Source organism: Paroedura picta, chromosome 4 (genome assembly GCF_049243985.1).
Source record: "Paroedura picta isolate Pp20150507F chromosome 4, Ppicta_v3.0, whole genome shotgun sequence".
Lineage (NCBI taxonomy): Eukaryota > Metazoa > Chordata > Lepidosauria > Squamata > Gekkonidae > Paroedura > Paroedura picta.
Genome location: NC_135372.1, coordinates 17,678,820 through 17,695,729, shown reverse-complemented (window position 1 = coordinate 17,695,729; position 16,910 = coordinate 17,678,820).

Sequence of the window (16,910 nt, the reverse complement as noted above, 5' to 3'; positions counted from 1 at the left end):
CGTACGGATAAGTGCCCAGTGAACGGTTCGTTTAGCTTTATATATTGTTCCGGGTGGGCGTTGTATTGGTTTTTTGGAAGTGTTAGAAATGTAAGAGAAAAATTTAAATGGTTGGGAAAGGCCATGGGATGTAGAAATATTTTTTTCATATTTTATTTCCTTGTAAAATAAGGTAAATCAATAGGGACTTTCGTACGTGTAAGTACTCAGTGAACGGTTCGTTTAGCTTTATATATTGTTCCGGGTGGGCGTTGTATTGCTTTTTCGGATGTATTAGACCTGTAAGAGAAAAATTTAAATGGTTGGGAAAGGCCATGGGATGTAGAAATATTTTTTCACATTTTATTTACTTGTAAAAACAGGTAAATCAATAGGGATTTTCTTACGGATAAGTACCCAGTGAACGGTTCATTTAGCTTTAGATATTGTTCCGGGTGGTCGTTGTATTGGCTTTTCGGAAGTGTTAGACCTGTAAGAGAAAAATTTAAATGGTTGGGAAAGGCCATGGGATGTAGAAATATTTTTTTCACATTTTATTTCCTTGTAAAATCAGGTAAATCAATAGGGATTTTCGTACGGATAAGTGCCCAGTGAACGGTTCGTTTAGCTTTATATATTCTTCCGGGTGGGCGTTGTATTGGTTTTTCGGAAGTTTTAGACCTATAAGAGAAAAATTTAAATGGTTGGGAAAGGCCAAGGGATGTAGAAATATTTTTTTCACATTTTATTTCCTTGTAAAATCAGGTAAAACAATAGGGATTTTCGTACGGATAAGTGCCCAGTGAACGGTTCGTTTAGCTTTATATATTGTTCCGGGTGGGCGTTGTATTGGCTTTTTGGAAGTGTTAGACCTGTAAGAGAAAAATTTAAATGGTTGGGAAAGGCCATGGGATGTAGAAATATTTTTTTCACATTTTATTTCCTTGTAAAAACAGGTAAATTAATTAGGGATTTTCGTACGGATAAGTGCCCAGTGAACGGTTCGTTTAGCTTTATATATTGTTCCGGGTGGGCGTTGTATTGGTTTTTTGGAAGTGTTAGACCTGTAAGAGAAAAATTTAAATGGTTGGGAAAGGCCAAGGGATGTAGAAACATTTTTTTCACATTTTATTTCCTTGTAAAAACAGGTAAAACAATAGGGATTTTCGTACGGATAAGTGCCCTGTGAACGGTTAGTTTAGCTTTATATATTGTTCCGGGTAGGCGTTGTATTGGTTTTTCGGAAGTGTTAGACCTGTAAGAGAAAAATTTAAATGGTTGGGAAAGGCCATGGGATGTAGAAATATTTTTTTCACATTTTATTTCCTTGTAAAAACAGGTAAATCAATAGGGATTTTCGTACGGATAAGTGCCCAGTGAACGGTTCGTTTACCTTTATATATTGTTCCGGGTGGGCGTTGTATTGGTTTTTCGGAAGTGTTAGACCTGTAAGAGAAAAATTTAAAGGGTTGGGAAAGGCCATGGGATGTAGAAATTTTTTTTCACATTTTATTTTCTTGTAAAATCAGGTAAATCAATAGGGATTTTCGTACGGATAAGTGCCCAGTGAACGGTTCGTTTAGCTTTATATATTGTTCCGGGTGGGCGTTGTATTTGTTTTTTGGAAGTGTTAGAAATATAAGAGAAAAATTTAAATGGTTGGGAAAGGCCATGGGATGTAGAAATATTTTTTTCATATTTTATTTCCTTGTAAAATAAGGTAAATCAATAGGGATTTTCGTACGTGTAATTACCCAGTGAACGGTTCGTTTAGCTTTATATATTGTTCCGGGTGGGCGTTGTATTGCTTTTTCGGATGTATTAGACCTGTAAGAGAAAAATTTAAATGGTTGGGAAAGGCCATGGGATGTAGAAATATTTTTTCACATTTTATTTACTTGTAAAAACAGGTAAATCAATAGGGATTTTCTTACGGATAAGTACCCAGTGAACGGTTCATTTAGCTTTAGATATTGTTCCGGGTGGTCGTTGTATTGGTTTTTCGGAAGTGTTAGACCTATAAGAGAAAAATTTAAATGGTTGGGAAAGGCCATGGGATGTAGAAATATTTTTTTCACATTTTATTTCCTTGTAAAATCAGGTAAATCAATAGGGATTTTCGTAAGGATCAGTACCCAGTGAACGGTTCGTTTAGCTTTATATATTGTTCCAGGTGGGCGTTGTATTGGTTTTTCGGAAGTGTTAGACCTGTAAGAGAAAAATTTAAATGGTTGGGAAAGGCCAAGGGATGTAGAAATATTTTTTTCACATTTTATTTCCTTGTAAAAACAGGTAAATTAATTAGGGATTTTCGTATGGATAAGTGCCCAGTGAACGGTTCGTTTACCTTTATATATTGTTCCAGGTGGGAGTTGTATTGGTTTTTCGGAAGTGTTAGACCTGTAAGAGAAAAATTTAAATGGTTGGGAAAGGCCAAGGGATGTAGAAATATTTTTTTCACATTTTATTTCCTTGTAAAATCAGGTAAATCAATAGGGATTTTCGTACGTGTAAGTACCCAGTGAACGGTTCGTTTAGCTTTATATATTGTTCCGGGTGGGCGTTGTATTGGTGTTTCGGAAGTATTAGACCTGTAAGAGAAAAATTTAAATGGTTGGGAAAGGCCATGGGATGTAGAAATATTTTTTCACATTTTATTTCCTTGTAAAAACAGGTAAATCAATAGGGATTTTCGTACGTGTAAGTACCCAGTGAACGGTTCGTTTAGCTTTATATATTGTTCCGGGTGGGCGTTGTATTGGTTTTTCGGAAGTGTTAGATCTGTAAGAGAAAAATTTAAATGGTTGGGAAAGGCCATGGGATGTAGAAATATTTTTTTCATATTTTATTTCCTTGTAAAAACAGGTAAATTAATAGGGATTTTCGTAAGGATAAGTACCCAGTGAACGGTTCGTTTAGCTTTATATATTGTTCCAGGTGGGCGTTGTATTGGTTTTTCGGAAGTGTTAGACCTGTAAGAGAAAAATTTAAATGGTTGGGAAAGGCCAAGGGATGTAGAAATATTTTTTTCACATTTTATTTCCTTGTAAAAACAGGTAAAACAATAGGGATTTTCGTACGGGTAAGTGCCCAGTGAACGGTTCGTTTAGCTTTATATATTGTTCCGGGTGGGCGTTGTATTGGCTTTTCGGAAGTGTTAGACCTGTAAGAGAAAAATTTAAATGGTTGGGAAAGGCCATGGGATGTAGAAACATTTTTTTCACATTTTATTTCCTTGTAAAAACAGGTAAAACAATAGGGATTTTCGTATGGATAAGTGCCCAGTGAACGGTTCGTTTAGCTTTATATATTGTTCCGGGTAGGCGTTGTATTGGTTTTTCGGAAGTGTTAGACCTGTAAGAGAAAAATTTAAATGGTTGGGAAAGGCCATGGGATGTAGAAATATTTTTTTCACATTTTATTTCCTTGTAAAAACAGGTAAATCAATAGGGAATTTCGTAAGGATAAATGCCCAGTGAACGGTTCGTTTAGCTTTATATATTGTTCCGGGTGGGCGTTGTATTGGTTTTTCGGAAGTGTTAGACCTGTAAGACAAAAATTTAAATGGTTGGGAAAGGCCAAGGGATGTAGAAATATTTTTTTCACATTTTATTTCCTTGTAAAAACAGGTAAAACAATAGGGATTTTCGTACGGATAAGTGCCCAGTGAACGGTTTGTTTAGCTTTATATATTGTTCCGGGTGGGCGTTGTATTGGCTTTTCGGAAGTGTTAGACCTGTAAGAGAAAAATTTAAATGGTTGGGAAAGGCCATGGGATGTAGAAATATTTTTTTCACATTTTATTTCCTTGTAAAAACAGGTAAATTAATTAGGGATTTTCGTATGGATAAGTGCCCAGTGAACGGTTCGTTTACCTTTATATATTGTTCCAGGTGGGCGTTGTATTGGTTTTTCGGAAGTGTTAGACCTGTAAGAGAAAAATTTAAATGGTTGGGAAAGGCCATGGGATGTAGAAACATTTTTTTCACATTTTATTTCCTTGTAAAAACAGGTAAAACAATAGGGATTTTCGTACGGATAAGTGCCCAGTGAACGGTTCGTTTAGCTTTATATATTGTTCCGGGTAGGCGTTGTATTGGTTTTTCGGAAGTGTTAGACCTGTAAGAGAAAAATTTAAATGGTTGGGAAAGGCCATGGGATGTAGAAATATTTTTTTCACATTTTATTTCCTTGTAAAAACAGGTAAATTAATAGGGATTTTCGTACGGATAAGTGCCCAGTGAACGGTTCGTTTAGCTTTATATATTGTTCCGGGTGGGCGTTGTATTGGTTTTTTGGAAGTGTTAGACCTGTAAGAGAAAAATTTAAAGGGTTGGGAAAGGCCATGGGATGTAGAAATATTTTTTTCACATTTTATTTTCTTGTAAAATCAGGTAAATCAATAGGGATTTTCGTACGGATAAGTGCCCAGTGAACGGTTCGTTTAGCTTTATATATTGTTCCGGGTGGGCGTTGTATTGGTTTTTTGGAAGTGTTAGAAATGTAAGAGAAAAATTTAAATGGTTGGGAAAGGCCATGGGATGTAGAAATATTTTTTTCATATTTTATTTCCTTGTAAAATAAGGTAAATCAATAGGGACTTTCGTACGTGTAAGTACTCAGTGAACGGTTCGTTTAGCTTTATATATTGTTCCGGGTGGGCGTTGTATTGCTTTTTCGGATGTATTAGACCTGTAAGAGAAAAATTTAAATGGTTGGGAAAGGCCATGGGATGTAGAAATATTTTTTCACATTTTATTTACTTGTAAAAACAGGTAAATCAATAGGGATTTTCTTACGGATAAGTACCCAGTGAACGGTTCATTTAGCTTTAGATATTGTTCCGGGTGGTCGTTGTATTGGTTTTTCGGAAGTGTTAGACCTGTAAGAGAAAAATTTAAATGGTTGGGAAAGGCCATGGGATGTAGAAATATTTTTTTCACATTTTATTTCCTTGTAAAATCAGGTAAATCAATAGGGATTTTCGTATGGATAAGTGCCCAGTGAACGGTTCGTTTACCTATATATATTGTTCCAGGTGGGCGTTGTATTGGTTTTTCGGAAGTGTTAGACCTGTAAGAGAAAAATTTAAAGGGTTGGGAAAGGCCATGGGATGTAGAAATATTTTTTTCACATTTTATTTCCTTGTAAAAACAGGTAAATCAATAGGGATTTTCGTACGGATAAGTGCCCAGTGAACAGTTCGTTTAGCTTTATATATTGTTCCGGGTGGGCGTTGTATTGGTTTTTTGGAAGTGTTAGACCTGTAAGAGAAAAATTTAAATGGTTGGGAAAGGCCATGGGATGTAGAAACATTTTTTTCACATTTTATTTCCTTGTAAAAACAGGTAAAACAATAGGGATTTTCGTACGGATAAGTGCCCAGTGAACGGTTCGTTTAGCTTTATATATTGTTCCGGGTGGGCGTTGTATTGGTTTTTCGGAAGTGTTAGACCTGTAAGAGAAAAATTTAAATGGTTGGGAAAGGCCATGGGATGTAGAAATATTTTTTTCACATTTTATTTCCTTGTAAAAACAGGTAAATTAATTACGGATTTTCGTACGGATAAGTGCCCAGTGAACGGTTCGTTTACCTTTATATATTGTTCCAGGTGGGCGTTGTATTGGTTTTTCGGAAGTGTTAGACCTGTAAGAGAAAAATTTAAATGGTTGGGAAAGGCCATGGGATGTAGAAATATTTTTTTCACATTTTATTTCCTTGTAAAAACAGGTAAATTAATAGGGATTTTCGTACGGATAAGTGCCCAGTGAACGGTTCGTTTAGCTTTATATATTGTTCCGGGTGGGCGTTGTATTGGTTTTTTGGAAGTGTTAGACCTGTAAGAGAAAAATTTAAAGGGTTGGGAAAGGCCATGGGATGTAGAAATATTTTTTTCACATTTTATTTTCTTGTAAAATCAGGTAAATCAATAGGGATTTTCGTACGGATAAGTGCCCAGTGAACGGTTCGTTTAGCTTTATATATTGTTCCGGGTGGGCGTTGTATTGGTTTTTTGGAAGTGTTAGAAATGTAAGAGAAAAATTTAAATGGTTGGGAAAGGCCATGGGATGTAGAAATATTTTTTTCATATTTTATTTCCTTGTAAAATAAGGTAAATCAATAGGGACTTTCGTACGTGTAAGTACTCAGTGAACGGTTCGTTTAGCTTTATATATTGTTCCGGGTGGGCGTTGTATTGCTTTTTCGGATGTATTAGACCTGTAAGAGAAAAATTTAAATGGTTGGGAAAGGCCATGGGATGTAGAAATATTTTTTCACATTTTATTTACTTGTAAAAACAGGTAAATCAATAGGGATTTTCTTACGGATAAGTACCCAGTGAACGGTTCATTTAGCTTTAGATATTGTTCCGGGTGGTCGTTGTATTGGCTTTTCGGAAGTGTTAGACCTGTAAGAGAAAAATTTAAATGGTTGGGAAAGGCCATGGGATGTAGAAATATTTTTTTCACATTTTATTTCCTTGTAAAATCAGGTAAATCAATAGGGATTTTCGTACGGATAAGTGCCCAGTGAACGGTTCGTTTAGCTTTATATATTCTTCCGGGTGGGCGTTGTATTGGTTTTTCGGAAGTTTTAGACCTATAAGAGAAAAATTTAAATGGTTGGGAAAGGCCAAGGGATGTAGAAATATTTTTTTCACATTTTATTTCCTTGTAAAATCAGGTAAAACAATAGGGATTTTCGTACGGATAAGTGCCCAGTGAACGGTTCGTTTAGCTTTATATATTGTTCCGGGTGGGCGTTGTATTGGCTTTTTGGAAGTGTTAGACCTGTAAGAGAAAAATTTAAATGGTTGGGAAAGGCCATGGGATGTAGAAATATTTTTTTCACATTTTATTTCCTTGTAAAAACAGGTAAATTAATTAGGGATTTTCGTACGGATAAGTGCCCAGTGAACGGTTCGTTTAGCTTTATATATTGTTCCGGGTGGGCGTTGTATTGGTTTTTTGGAAGTGTTAGACCTGTAAGAGAAAAATTTAAATGGTTGGGAAAGGCCATGGGATGTAGAAATATTTTTTTCACATTTTATTTTCTTGTAAAATCAGGTAAATCAATAGGGATTTTCGTACGGATAAGTGCCCAGTGAACGGTTCGTTTAGCTTTATATATTGTTCCGGGTGGGCGTTGTATTGGTTTTTCGGAAGTGTTAGACCTGTAAGAGAAAAATTTAAATGGTTGGGAAAGGCCAAGGGATGTAGAAATATTTTTTTCACATTTTATTTCCTTGTAAAAACAGGTAAAACAATAGGGATTTTCGTACGGATAAGTGCCCAGTGAACGGTTCGTTTAGCTTTATATATTGTTCCGGGTAGGCGTTGTATTGGTTTTTCGGAAGTGTTAGACCTGTAAGAGAAAAATTTAAATGGTTGGGAAAGGCCAAGGGATGTAGAAACATTTTTTTCACATTTTATTTCCTTGTAAAAACAGGTAAAACAATAGGGATTTTCGTACGGATAAGTGCCCTGTGAACGGTTCGTTTAGCTTTATATATTGTTCCGGGTAGGCGTTGTATTGGTTTTTCGGAAGTGTTAGACCTGTAAGAGAAAAATTTAAATGGTTGGGAAAGGCCATGGGATGTAGAAATATTTTTTTCACATTTTATTTCCTTGTAAAAACAGGTAAATCAATAGGGATTTTCGTACGGATAAGTGCCCAGTGAACGGTTCGTTTACCTTTATATATTGTTCCGGGTGGGCGTTGTATTGGTTTTTTGGAAGTGTTAGACCTGTAAGAGAAAAATTTAAAGGGTTGGGAAAGGCCATGGGATGTAGAAATTTTTTTTCACATTTTATTTTCTTGTAAAATCAGGTAAATCAATAGGGATTTTCGTACGGATAAGTGCCCAGTGAACGGTTCGTTTAGCTTTATATATTGTTCCGGGTGGGCGTTGTATTGGTTTTTCGGAAGTGTTAGACCTGTAAGAGAAAAATTTAAATGGTTGGGAAAGGCCAAGGGATGTAGAAATATTTTTTTCACATTTTATTTCCTTGTAAAAACAGGTAAAACAATAGGGATTTTCGTACGGATAAGTGCCCAGTGAACGGTTCGTTTAGCTTTATATATTGTTCCGGGTAGGCGTTGTATTGGTTTTTCGGAAGTGTTAGACCTGTAAGAGAAAAATTTAAATGGTTGGGAAAGGCCAAGGGATGTAGAAACATTTTTTTCACATTTTATTTCCTTGTAAAAACAGGTAAAACAATAGGGATTTTCGTACGGATAAGTGCCCTGTGAACGGTTCGTTTAGCTTTATATATTGTTCCGGGTAGGCGTTGTATTGGTTTTTCGGAAGTGTTAGACCTGTAAGAGAAAAATTTAAATGGTTGGGAAAGGCCATGGGATGTAGAAATATTTTTTTCACATTTTATTTCCTTGTAAAAACAGGTAAATCAATAGGGATTTTCGTACGGATAAGTGCCCAGTGAACGGTTCGTTTACCTTTATATATTGTTCCGGGTGGGCGTTGTATTGGTTTTTTGGAAGTGTTAGACCTGTAAGAGAAAAATTTAAAGGGTTGGGAAAGGCCATGGGATGTAGAAATTTTTTTTCACATTTTATTTTCTTGTAAAATCAGGTAAATCAATAGGGATTTTCGTACGGATAAGTGCCCAGTGAACGGTTCGTTTAGCTTTATATATTGTTCCGGGTGGGCGTTGTATTGGTTTTTTGGAAGTGTTAGAAATGTAAGAGAAAAATTTAAATGGTTGGGAAAGGCCATGGGATGTAGAAATATTTTTTTCATATTTTATTTCCTTGTAAAATAAGGTAAATCAATAGGGATTTTCGTACGTGTAAGTACCCAGTGAACGGTTCGTTTAGCTTTATATATTGTTCCGGGTGGGCGTTGTATTGCTTTTTCGGATGTATTAGACCTGTAAGAGAAAAATTTAAATGGTTGGGAAAGGCCATGGGATGTAGAAATATTTTTTCACATTTTATTTACTTGTAAAAACAGGTAAGTCAATAGGGATTTAATTACGGATAAGTACCCAGTGAACGGTTCATTTAGCTTTAGATATTGTTCCGGGTGGTCGTTGTATTGGTTTTTCGGAAGTGTTAGACCTGTAAGAGAAAAATTTAAATGGTTGGGAAAGGCCATGGGATGTAGAAATATTTTTTTCACATTTTATTTCCTTGTAAAATCAGGTAAATCAATAGGGATTTTCGTACGGATAAGTGCCCAGTGAACGGTTCGTTTAGCTTTATATATTCTTCCGGGTGGGCGTTGTATTGGTTTTTCAGAAGTGTTAGACCTGTAAGAGGAAAATTTAAATGGTTGGGAAAGGCCATGGGATGTAGAAATATTTTTTCACATTTTATTTCCTTGTAAAAACAGGTAAATCAATAGGGATTTTCGTACGTGTAAGTACCCAGTGAACGGTTCGTTTAGCTTTATATATTGTTCCGGGTGGGCGTTGTATTGGTTTTTCGGAAGTGTTAGACCTGTAAGAGAAAAATTTAAATGGTTGGGAAAGGCCATGGGATGTAGAAATATTTTTTTCACATTTTATTTCCTTGTAAAAACAGGTAAATTAATAGGGATTTTCGTAAGGATAAGTACCCAGTGAACGGTTCGTTTAGCTTTATATATTGTTCCAGGTGGGCGTTGTATTGGTTTTTCGGAAGTGTTAGACCTGTAAGAGAAAAATTTAAATGGTTGGGAAAGGCCAAGGGATGTAGAAATATTTTTTTCACATTTTATTTCCTTGTAAATACAGGTAAATCAATAGGGATTTTCGTACGGATAAGTGCCCAGTGAACGGTTCGTTTAGCTTTATATATTGTTCCGGGTGGGCGTTGTATTGGCTTTTTGGAAGTGTTAGACCTGTAAGAGAAAAATTTAAATGGTTGGGAAAGGCCATGGGATGTAGAAATATTTTTTTCACATTTTATTTCCTTGTAAAAACAGGTAAATTAATTAGGGATTTTCGTACGGATAAGTGCCCAGTGAACGGTTCGTTTACCTTTATATATTGTTCCAGGTGGGCGTTGTATTGGTTTTTCGGAAGTGTTAGACCTGTAAGAGAAAAATTTAAATGGTTGGGAAAGGCCATGGGATGTAGAAACATTTTTTTCACATTTTATTTCCTTGTAAAAACAGGTAAAACAATAGGGATTTTCGTACGGATAAGTGCCCAGTGAACGGTTCGTTTAGCTTTATATATTGTTCCGGGTAGGCGTTGTATTGGTTTTTCGGAAGTGTTAGACCTGTAAGAGAAAAATTTAAATGGTTGGGAAAGGCCATGGGATGTAGAAATATTTTTTTCACATTTTATTTCCTTGTAAAAACAGGTAAATCAATAGGGATTTTCGTACGGATAAGTGCCCAGTGAACGGTTCGTTTAGCTTTATATATTGTTCCGGGTGGGCGTTGTATTTGTTTTTTGGAAGTGTTAGAAATATAAGAGAAAAATTTAAATGGTTGGGAAAGGCCATGGGATGTAGAAATATTTTTTTCATATTTTATTTCCTTGTAAAATAAGGTAAATCAATAGGGATTTTCGTACGTGTAAGTACCCAGTGAACGGTTCGTTTAGCTTTATATATTGTTCCGGGTGGGCGTAGTATTGCTTTTTCGGATGTATTAGACCTGTAAGAGAAAAATTTAAATGGTTGGGAAAGGCCATGGGATGTAGAAATATTTTTTCACATTTTATTTACTTGTAAAAACAGGTAAATCAATAGGGATTTTCTTACGGATAAGTACCCAGTGAACGGTTCATTTAGCTTTAGATATTGTTCCGGGTGGTCGTTGTATTGGTTTTTCGGAAGTGTTAGACCTATAAGAGAAAAATTTAAATGGTTGGGAAAGGCCATGGGATGTAGAAATATTTTTTTCACATTTTATTTCCTTGTAAAATCAGGTAAATCAATAGGGATTTTCGTAAGGATCAGTACCCAGTGAACGGTTCGTTTAGCTTTATATATTGTTCCAGGTGGGCGTTGTATTGGTTTTTCGGAAGTGTTAGACCTGTAAGAGAAAAATTTAAATGGTTGGGAAAGGCCAAGGGATGTAGAAATATTTTTTTCACATTTTATTTCCTTGTAAAATCAGGTAAATCAATAGGGATTTTCGTACGTGTAAGTACCCAGTGAACGGTTCGTTTAGCTTTATATATTGTTCCGGGTGGGCGTTGTATTGGTGTTTCGGAAGTATTAGACCTGTAAGAGAAAAATTTAAATGGTTGGGAAAGGCCATGGGATGTAGAAATATTTTTTCACATTTTATTTCCTTGTAAAAACAGGTAAATCAATAGGGATTTTCGTACGTGTAAGTACCCAGTGAACGGTTCGTTTAGCTTTATATATTGTTCCGGGTGGGCGTTGTATTGGTTTTTCGGAAGTGTTAGATCTGTAAGAGAAAAATTTAAATGGTTGGGAAAGGCCATGGGATGTAGAAATATTTTTTTCATATTTTATTTCCTTGTAAAAACAGGTAAATTAATAGGGATTTTCGTAAGGATAAGTACCCAGTGAACGGTTCGTTTAGCTTTATATATTGTTCCAGGTGGGCGTTGTATTGGTTTTTCGGATGTGTTAGACCTGTAAGAGAAAAATTTAAATGGTTGGGAAAGGCCAAGGGATGTAGAAATATTTTTTTCACATTTTATTTCCTTGTAAAAACAGGTAAAACAATAGGGATTTTCGTACGGGTAAGTGCCCAGTGAACGGTTCGTTTAGCTTTATATATTGTTCCGGGTGGGCGTTGTATTGGCTTTTCGGAAGTGTTAGACCTGTAAGAGAAAAATTTAAATGGTTGGGAAAGGCCATGGGATGTAGAAATATTTTTTTCATATTTTATTTCCTTGTAAAAACAGGTAAATTAATAGGGATTTTCGTAAGGATAAGTACCCAGTGAACGGTTCGTTTAGCTTTATATATTGTTCCAGGTGGGCGTTGTATTGGTTTTTCGGATGTGTTAGACCTGTAAGAGAAAAATTTAAATGGTTGGGAAAGGCCAAGGGATGTAGAAATATTTTTTTCACATTTTATTTCCTTGTAAAAACAGGTAAAACAATAGGGATTTTCGTACGGGTAAGTGCCCAGTGAACGGTTCGTTTAGCTTTATATATTGTTCCGGGTGGGCGTTGTATTGGCTTTTCGGAAGTGTTAGACCTGTAAGAGAAAAATTTAAATGGTTGGGAAAGGCCATGGGAAGTAGAAACATTTTTTTCACATTTTATTTCCTTGTAAAAACAGGTAAAACAATAGGGATTTTCGTATGGATAAGTGCCCAGTGAACGGTTCGTTTAGCTTTATATATTGTTCCGGGTAGGCGTTGTATTGGTTTTTCGGAAGTGTTAGACCTGTAAGAGAAAAATTTAAATGGTTGGGAAAGGCCATGGGATGTAGAAATATTTTTTTCACATTTTATTTCCTTGTAAAAACAGGTAAATCAATAGGGAATTTCGTAAGGATAAATGCCCAGTGAACGGTTCGTTTAGCTTTATATATTGTTCCGGGTGGGCGTTGTATTGGTTTTTCGGAAGTGTTAGACCTGTAAGACAAAAATTTAAATGGTTGGGAAAGGCCAAGGGATGTAGAAATATTTTTTTCACATTTTATTTCCTTGTAAAAACAGGTAAAACAATAGGGATTTTCGTACGGATAAGTGCCCAGTGAACGGTTCGTTTAGCTTTATATATTGTTCCGGGTGGGCGTTGTATTGGCTTTTCGGAAGTGTTAGACCTGTAAGAAAAAAATTTAAATGGTTGGGAAAGGCCATGGGATGTAGATATATTTTTTTCACATTTTATTTCCTTGTAAAAACAGGTAAATTAATTAGGGATTTTCGTATGGATAAGTGCCCAGTGAACGGTTCGTTTACCTTTATATATTGTTCCAGGTGGGCGTTGTATTGGTTTTTCGGAAGTGTTAGACCTGTAAGAGAAAAATTTAAATGGTTGGGAAAGGCCATGGGATGTAGAAACATTTTTTTCACATTTTATTTCCTTGTAAAAACAGGTAAAACAATAGGGATTTTCGTACGGATAAGTGCCCAGTGAACGGTTCGTTTAGCTTTATATATTGTTCCGGGTAGGCGTTGTATTGGTTTTTCGGAAGTGTTAGACCTGTAAGAGAAAAATTTAAATGGTTGGGAAAGGCCATGGGATGTAGAAATATTTTTTTCACATTTTATTTCCTTGTAAAAACAGGTAAATTAATAGGGATTTTCGTACGGATAAGTGCCCAGTGAACGGTTCGTTTAGCTTTATATATTGTTCCGGGTGGGCGTTGTATTGGTTTTTTGGAAGTGTTAGACCTGTAAGAGAAAAATTTAAAGGGTTGGGAAAGGCCATGGGATGTAGAAATATTTTTTTCACATTTTATTTTCTTGTAAAATCAGGTAAATCAATTGGGATTTTCGTACGGATAAGTGCCCAGTGAACGGTTTGTTTAGCTTTATATATTGTTCCGGGTGGGCGTTGTATTGGTTTTTTGGAAGTGTTAGAAATGTAAGAGAAAAATTTAAATGGTTGGGAAAGGCCATGGGATGTAGAAATATTTTTTTCATATTTTATTTCCTTGTAAAATAAGGTAAATCAATAGGGACTTTCGTACGTGTAAGTACTCAGTGAACGGTTCGTTTAGCTTTATATATTGTTCCGGGTGGGCGTTGTATTGCTTTTTCGGATGTATTAGACCTGTAAGAGAAAAATTTAAATGGTTGGGAAAGGCCATGGGATGTAGAAATATTTTTTCACATTTTATTTACTTGTAAAAACAGGTAAATCAATAGGGATTTTCTTACGGATAAGTACCCAGTGAACGGTTCATTTAGCTTTAGATATTGTTCCGGGTGGTCGTTGTATTGGTTTTTCGGAAGTGTTAGACCTGTAAGAGAAAAATTTAAATGGTTGGGAAAGGCCATGGGATGTAGAAATATTTTTTTCACATTTTATTTCCTTGTAAAATCAGGTAAATCAATAGGGATTTTCGTACGGATAAGTGCCCAGTGAACGGTTCGTTTAGCTTTATATATTCTTCCGGGTGGGCGTTGTATTGGTTTTTCGGAAGTTTTAGACCTATAAGAGAAAAATTTAAATGGTTGGGAAAGGCCAAGGGATGTAGAAATATTTTTTTCACATTTTATTTCCTTGTAAAATCAGGTAAATCAATAGGGATTTTCGTACGTGTAAGTACCCAGTGAACGGTTCGTTTAGCTTTATATATTGTTCCGGGTGGGCGTTGTATGGGTTTTTCGGAAGTATTAGACCTGTAAGAGAAAAATTTAAATGGTTGGGAAAGGCCATGGGATGTAGAAATATTTTTTCACATTTTATTTCCTTGTAAAAACAGGTAAATCAATAGGGATTTTCGTACGTGTAAGTACCCAGTGAACGGTTCGTTTAGCTTTATATATTGTTCCGGGTGGGCGTTGTATTGGTTTTTCGGAAGTGTTAGACCTGTAAGAGAAAAATTTAAATGGTTGGGAAAGGCCATGGGATGTAGAAATATTTTTTTCACATTTTATTTCCTTGTAAAAACAGGTAAATTAATAGGGATTTTCGTACGGATAAGTGCCCAGTGAACGGTTCGTTTAGCTTTATATATTGTTCCGGGTGGGCGTTGTATTGGCTTTTCGGAAGTGTTAGACCTGTAAGAGAAAAATTTAAATGGTTGGGAAAGGCCATGGGATGTAGAAATATTTTTTTCACATTTTATTTCCTTGTAAAAACAGGTAAATTAATTAGGGATTTTCGTATGGATAAGTGCCCAGTGAACGGTTCGTTTACCTTTATATATTGTTCCAGGTGGGCGTTGTATTGGTTTTTCGGAAGTGTTAGACCTGTAAGAGAAAAATTTAAATGGTTGGGAAAGGCCATGGGATGTAGAAACATTTTTTTCACATTTTATTTCCTTGTAAAAACAGGTAAAACAATAGGGATTTTCGTACGGATAAGTGCCCAGTGAACGGTTCGTTTAGCTTTATATATTGTTCCGGGTAGGCGTTGTATTGGTTTTTCGGAAGTGTTAGACCTGTAAGAGAAAAATTTAAATGGTTGGGAAAGGCCATGGGATGTAGAAATATTTTTTTCACATTTTATTTCCTTGTAAAAACAGGTAAATCAATAGGGATTTTCGTACGGATAAGTGCCCAGTGAACGGTTCGTTTAGCTTTATATATTGTTCCGGGTGGGCGTTGTATTAGTTTTTTGGAAGTGTTAGACCTGTAAGAGAAAAATTTAAATGGTTGGGAAAGGCCATGGGATGTAGAAATATTTTTTTCACATTTTATTTTCTTGTAAAATCAGGTAAATCAATAGGGATTTTCGTACGGATAAGTGCCCAGTGAACGGTTCGTTTAGCTTTATATATTGTTCCGGGTGGGCGTTGTATTGGTTTTTCGGAAGTGTTAGACCTGTAAGAGAAAAATTTAAATGGTTGGGAAAGGCCAAGGGATGTAGAAATATTTTTTTCACATTTTATTTCCTTGTAAAAACAGGTAAAACAATAGGGATTTTCGTACGGATAAGTGCCCAGTGAACGGTTCGTTTAGCTTTATATATTGTTCCGGGTAGGCGTTGTATTGGTTTTTCGGAAGTGTTAGACCTGTAAGAGAAAAATTTAAATGGTTGGGAAAGGCCAAGGGATGTAGAAATATTTTTTTCACATTTTATTTCCTTGTAAAAACAGGTAAAACAATCGGGATTTTCGTACGGATAAGTGCCCAGTGAACGGTTCGTTTAGCTTTATATATTGTTCCGGGTGGGCGTTGTATTGGCTTTTCGGAAGTGTTAGACCTGTAAGAGAAAAATTTAAATGGTTGGGAAAGGCCATGGGATGTAGAAATATTTTTTTCACATTTTATTTCCTTGTAAAAACAGGTAAATTAATTAGGGATTTTCGTATGGATAAGTGCCCAGTGAACGGTTCGTTTACCTTTATATATTGTTCCAGGTGGGCGTTGTATTGGTTTTTCGGAAGTGTTAGACCTGTAAGAGAAAAATTTAAATGGTTGGGAAAGGCCATGGGATGTAGAAACATTTTTTTCACATTTTATTTCCTTGTAAAAACAGGTAAAACAATAGGGATTTTTGTACGGATAAGTGCCCAGTGAACGGTTCGTTTAGCTTTATATATTGTTCCGGGTAGGCGTTGTATTGGTTTTTCGGAAGTGTTAGACCTGTAAGAGAAAAATTTAAATGGTTGGGAAAGGCCATGGGATGTAGAAATATTTTTTTCACATTTTATTTCCTTGTAAAAACAGGTAAATCAATAGGGATTTTCGTACGGATAAGTGCCCAGTGAACGGTTCGTTTAGCTTTATATATTGTTCCGGGTGGGCGTTGTATTGGTTTTTTGGAAGTGTTAGACCTGTAAGAGAAAAATTTAAATGGTTGGGAAAGGCCATGGGATGTAGAAATATTTTTTTCACATTTTATTTTCTTGTAAAATCAGGTAAATCAATAGGGATTTTCGTACGGATAAGTGCCCAGTGAACGGTTCGTTTAGCTTTATATATTGTTCCGGGTGGGCGTTGTATTGGTTTTTCGGAAGTGTTAGACCTGTAAGAGAAAAATTTAAATGGTTGGGAATGGCCAAGGGATGTAGAAATATTTTTTTCACATTTTATTTCCTTGTAAAAACAGGTAAAACAATAGGGATTTTCGTACGGATAAGTGCCCAGTGAACGGTTCGTTTAGCTTTATATATTGTTCCGGGTAGGCGTTGTATTGGTTTTTCGGAAGTGTTAGACCTGTAAGAGAAAAATTTAAATGGTTGGGAAAGGCCAAGGGATGTAGAAACATTTTTTTCACATTTTATTTCCTTGTAAAAACAGGTAAAACAATAGGGATTTTCGTACGGATAAGTGCCCTGTGAACGGTTCGTTTAGCTTTATATATTGTTCCGGGTAGGCGTTGTATTGGTTTTTCTGAAGTGTTAGACCTGTAAGAGAAAAATTTAA